We start from the raw sequence: 6,000 nt of genomic DNA on the forward strand, positions 1-6,000 counted from the left end.
CTCACTAATACTCTACATCCTGTTCAGTCTACTCTTGAAGTCACTAATGTCCTACATCCCTTTGCAATCCATTGGTGATATCACCAACTTCTGACACCATTAGGATTCTGTCCCATGCCCAAAGACTTTACCATAGTACTCCCCTTTTATTTCATTATCATTGGCTCTCTTCTCTTTAGGATTCAATTTAAAATCCTGACCTAAACTCACAAAGTACAGCACACTAGTAACCCACTGTACCTGACCTCTCTAATTACATCATACACTCATCTAGAGCCCTTCAATCCACCCAAGAGTGTTGCTTGGTAATCCACAAGTACATAAGTGTTGCCATACTGGGACAGACCAATGGTCCATGAAGCCCAGCATCCTGTTTCCAACAGTGGCCAATCCAGGTCGCAAATACCTGGCAAGATCCCAAAAAAGCTCAATGCATTTTATGCTGCTTATCTCAGAAATAAACAGTGGATTTTCCCCAAGTCATTTTAATAATGGTCTATGGACGTTTCCTTTAGGAAGGTGTCCAGACCTTTTTTAAACCCCGCTAAGCTAACCACCGTTACCATATTCTCTGGCAACGAATTCCAGAGTTTAATTACACGTTGAGTGAAGAAACATTTTCTCTGATTCATCTACCTGTTCCACTCCACTCATTATTTTATAGACCTCTATTATATTTCCCCTCAGCTGTCTTTTCTCCAAGCTGTGGCCCTAGCTTCTTCAGCCTTTCTTCTTAGGGAAGTCATCCCATCCCTTCTGTCTTTCGAGCCTGTCTGGTGTCTACTAGATAAAGTGCCTTCTTTCAACTCTTTGGGACACACTGCCCCTCGCTCTCTGCACTGATTCCTCTAACAGAAAGATTAGACCTTGCCCCAAGACCTGTCTATTCATGCAGGCTTTTGGGTGTGCTCCAGGAACTGTAGGCTCCTCACTATTGCCCTTCTTTCCCTTGACTGTCTTGTCCTCTTACCCTGCCCTCCCCCCTTTTCGTTGGCCATGTTCTTTCCTCTCAGCTAGATGGCTCTGTTTTGTTTTAACGTAAACCACTTTGATCTGCAAGCCATGAAAAGAGGTATAAGAAGTTCCAATAAACATGAACATAAATGCTACTTCTCTGAGTAATGTACTCATGAACTCACTAATATTCTACACCTTATGCAATGTACTCGTGAGGTCACCAAAACTATACATCCTGTGCATACACTTGTGCACTCACTAATACTCTATATCCTTGTGCAGTCCACTCATGAACTCACTAATATTCTACACCCTGTGCAATCTACTCAAAAGTCACTAATATCCACTCGTGATATCACAATAGGTTCCTATAAGGGCTACAGTCAGTGAAAAAAAAGTATTAGCTTCCACCCCCAATATAGGACGCCCTGCTCCCAGGAATCTAAACCTGTTGGCCTATAGGTTTGGGGTCATAGGGTTCTCCGCTGTTTAAAGCCATCCTTCTCAGTATCCTAGACTTAATTATATAAACCTCACTGCCTCTCCCTCATCTTCCCCTCTCTCCATCTTTGTTCTCTATCTTTCCATCTTCATCTCTGTCAATTTCCCTCTCTGTTTCTCCCTCCCTCTGGCTTTTTCTCTCTACCTCCGTGTCTTTGTCTTTCTCTCTCTCTCCCTCCCTCCACCTCTGTCTCTCCATCTCTGCACCTCTTTTTCTTCCTTCCCTCTGCCTCTATCTCTCTCTTTCTCCCTCTCCAGCTGCCTCTGTCTCTTCTTCGCTCCACCTCTGTCTGTTTCTCTCTCCCTCCCTCCATCTCTGTGTTTCTGTCTTTCTCTCTCCCTCCTTCTCCTTCTCCCTCTCTCTTTCTTGATGTTTCTCTTCCTCTCTCTATTTTGTTTTCTTTTTTTCATCTACCCCTCTCTCTTACCAAGAGTAACAAACATTCTCCCTTAAATAAAACCTCTCTAAAAGACAACCTGTTACATAGTAACATAATAGATGACGGCAGATAAGGACCTGTACGGACCATCCAGTCTGCCCAACAAGATAAACTCATATGTGCTACTTTATATGTATACCTGACCTTGATTTATCCTTGCCATTTTCGGGGCATAGACCGTAGAAGTCTGCCCAGCACTAGCCCCGCCTCCCAACCACCGGTGCTGCTACCCAATCTCCGCTAAGCTTCTGAGGATCCATTCCTTCTGAAGAGGATTCCTTTATGTTTATCCCACACATTTTTGAATTCTATTACCACCACCTCCCTCAGTAGGGCATTCCAAGTATCCACTACTCTCTCCGTGAAAAAAATACTTCCTGACATTAGTCCTGAGTCTGCCCCCCTTCAACCTCATTTCATGTCCTCTAGTTCTACCACCTTCCCATCTCCGGAAAAGATTCATTTGTGGATTAGTACCTTTCAAATATTTGAGCGTCTGTATCATATTACCCCTGTTTCTCCTTTCCTTCAGGGTATACATGTTCAGTTCAGCAAGTCTCTCCTCATACGTCTTGTAACGCAAATCCCATACAATTTTTGTAGCTTTTCTTTGCACCTTAGCAAGATATGGCCTCCAAAACTGAACACAAAACTCCAGGTGGGGCCTCACCAACGACTTGTACAGGGGCATCAACACCTCCTTTCTTCTGCTGGTCACACCTCTCTCTATACAGCCTAGCAACCTTCTGGCTACGGCCACTGCCTTGTCACACTGTTTCTTCACCTTCAGATCCTCAGATACTATCACCCCAAGATCCCTTTCCCTGTCTGTACATATCAGACTCTCACCGCCTAACAAATACGTTTCATGTGGATTTCTACTCCCTGAGGAGCAGATGATCAAAAGCCCTGCGCTGTTCCAAACAGCGCCCTAAAATAGCGCCGGGACAGCGCAGGGCTTTTCTGCATCGATGATCAAAGATAATGCATGCAAATCTAAGCAGCGCTATTATCTTTGATTATCATGTTTAAAGTCAAACGCCCAAACCTGTCAAACAGCATGCCGAACAACGAGGCAGCTGCCACCGCCATGCAAACCGTCTCCCACCCTCCCTTACATGGTCTGTAGCCCTGCCCAGTGCATCCCAGTATGCACTGGGCGGGGCTAGGCGCCGCCATTTTGGGCGTCGACTGACTGGAAGAAGAGGGAGGCAGGCAGGCTGCGTCCCTCCTCCAACAAAAGGTAGGGGGGCCGGGAGGGGGGTGTCACGACACGACACGACACCACACCACGGACCACCAAGGACAACGCTGGGGGGGAGGAGTTGGGGTGGGCTGGAGGTCCACCGGACCTCCAGCCCCCCCCTCCCTGTCGATGGATCACAGTGTGGGAGAGGCGACCAATCAACGATTTCTGGGGGTTTGGGGGGCTGGAGACCTACCGATCCTCCAGCCCCCCCCATCGCTGGGTGGGAGAGTAGGACAGCGTTTTTCGGGAGGCGGCCACTTAAGGATTTCTGTGGGTTCGGGGGTGCTGGAGACCCACCGGATCTCCAGCCCTCCGTGAACATGGGGGGGGGATCATCGGGGGGGACCGGAGGTCCACCGGACCTCCAGCCCCCCGTTCGCGTTTGCCTTGGGGGGGAAGGGGGGCCTGCCAGCATGCAACTGCATGCTGGACGGACAGGGCTCACCATTCCTCCCCAATGATTCTGAAAATCTAACGCCAGCTCAGAGCTGGCGTTGATTTTGCCGCGACCAGCGACCCAATCTTTGGCGCGCTGGCCGCTGATCATTGGGGATGAATGCGTTAAGCACTGATTAGCATGCATTTGCAAGCTAATTGCGCTACAAGCCCTGTTTAGCATGCATTTGCATGCTACTTGCGCTAAGAGCCCTCGAGTGCGCTGTTTCAGGCACTCGAGGGCTCTGATCATTGGTCGGGTGCAAACTCTGGCACTAGTATGGCGTTAACAGCCTCTAGCGCCGGAGTTTGCTTTTGATCATGAGGGCCTAAGTGCATCACTTTGCATTTCTTTGCATTGAATTTTAATTGCCAAACATTAGACCATTCTTCTAGCTTCTGCAGATCCTTTTTCATGTTTACCGCTCCCTCTGGGGTGTCCACTCTGTTACATATTTCTGTTGATAGAATAAAATCCATAGGCAGGGATAATGCCCTTGGAACACACCGTATATAAAGAACCAAAGGTATAGTGGTTATACTAAGCCATGTAGACTACTGCAATGAAATTTATGCAGGATGCAAAGAACAAATCATAAAGAAACTTCAGACCGCTCAAAACACGTCAGCCAGGCTTATATTTGAAAAAACGTGATTTGAAAGCGCCAAACCCCTCCGAGAAAAACTGCACTGGCTCCCAATCAAAGAACGTACTATGGAGTACCTCAAGGATCGCCACTATCACCACTCCTTTTTAACCTAATGATGACCCCACTAGCCAAGTCCCTATCCAATCAAGGCCTCAACTCTTTTATATACGCGGACGATGTTACATTATACATCCCTTACAAAAATGATCTAACAGAAATCACCAAAGAGATCAAACTCAGCTTGAACATCATGAACTCATGGACGAATGCATTTCAACTAAACCTTAACACAGAAAAAACACACTGTCTCATCCTCTCATCCCAATATAACACAACCAAACCCACCAACATAACCACCCTAGATTACACCCTCCCTATCTCAGACAGCCTGAAAATTCTTGGAGTTACAATCGACCAAAATCTCACACTAAAGAACCAAATGAAAGCCACTACAAAGAAAATGTTCCACTCAATGTGGAAGCTCAAACAAGTGAAACCTTTTTTCCCGAGGGAAATATTTCCCAACTTGGTACAATCCATTATACTAAGCCATCTAGATTACTGTAATGGAATCTATGTGGGATGTAAAGAACAAATTTTAAAGAAACTCCAGACTGCTCAAAACACAGCAGCCAGGCTTATATTCGGAAAAACAAGATTCAAAAGCGCCAAACTCTACGAGAAAAACTGCACTGTCTCCCAATCAAAGAACGTATTGCGTTCAAAATCTGCACCCTGGTTCACAAAATCATCTACAGCAATGTCCCGGGATACATGACAGACCTCATAGACCTACCAACCAGAAACACAACAAGATCAACACGAACATACCTAAATCTCCACCACCCAAACTGCAAAGGACTCAAATACAAATCAACTTATGCATCCAGCTTTTCCTACATAAGCACACAACTATGAAACGCATTACCAAAAGCCGTGAAAACAACGTATGACCACCTAAAATTCTGGAAATCACTAAAAACTAACCTGTTCAAAAAGGCATACCCTACCAACCCAACTTAAATGCCTGAACCCTGCAACACAACGAAACCAAAGCTTGTAATGGACATAAAATAACTCTTCCTCTCTACGATTCCCTAATGTGTCTGTTACACATGAACCTTATTCTACCACAACATCATGTTGTATTTGTTCATACCGGAATTGGCGAACGCCTTTACAGTATTATGTAAGCCACATTTTCCCTGCAAATAGGTGGGAAAATGTGGGATACAAATGTAACAAATAAATAAATTCTGGAGAACATCTGTCTGATCATGGTGCTCTCTCTCCTTCTCTCTATTTCCCATCCCAAACCCCGCACCCTCTGCAGGGAGAGAAGAGAGGAAGACCCCAGACCCTGATCTCTTCCACACTGTCCTGCAGATCACCCGGATCTGTCTCCTGCTGGTTCTCATCTGTCTTGCCTCATATCTCATCGTCGTTTCCAGCATTGACTCATTGCGCTCGAGACGCCACAGACACCTGACACCCATGGCAAGGTCCACGCTACCCTTGGACATAAGATTATGCCAGGACAAGGCACCGAGAAAGACCGAACACCGAGGACAGGCAGGGAAGTGCGCAGCGGGCACTTTCAGGAGATAATTGGACTTAAGTTAAGCATCAAAATGAAGAACTGAGCCTTGAAGGGACCTCATGCTTTACAGATTGTTTTCTCCCTGGTGGAAACCAGAGGCTGTGTCCCAGCTAGTGCTGGAAAATAAAAATCAAATGTGCAAGATGGGAAAATGGAAAGAAACTTTCG

The sequence above is a fragment of the Microcaecilia unicolor genome, chromosome 3, assembly GCF_901765095.1.
Source record: "Microcaecilia unicolor chromosome 3, aMicUni1.1, whole genome shotgun sequence".
Taxonomy (NCBI): Eukaryota; Metazoa; Chordata; class Amphibia; order Gymnophiona; family Siphonopidae; genus Microcaecilia; species Microcaecilia unicolor.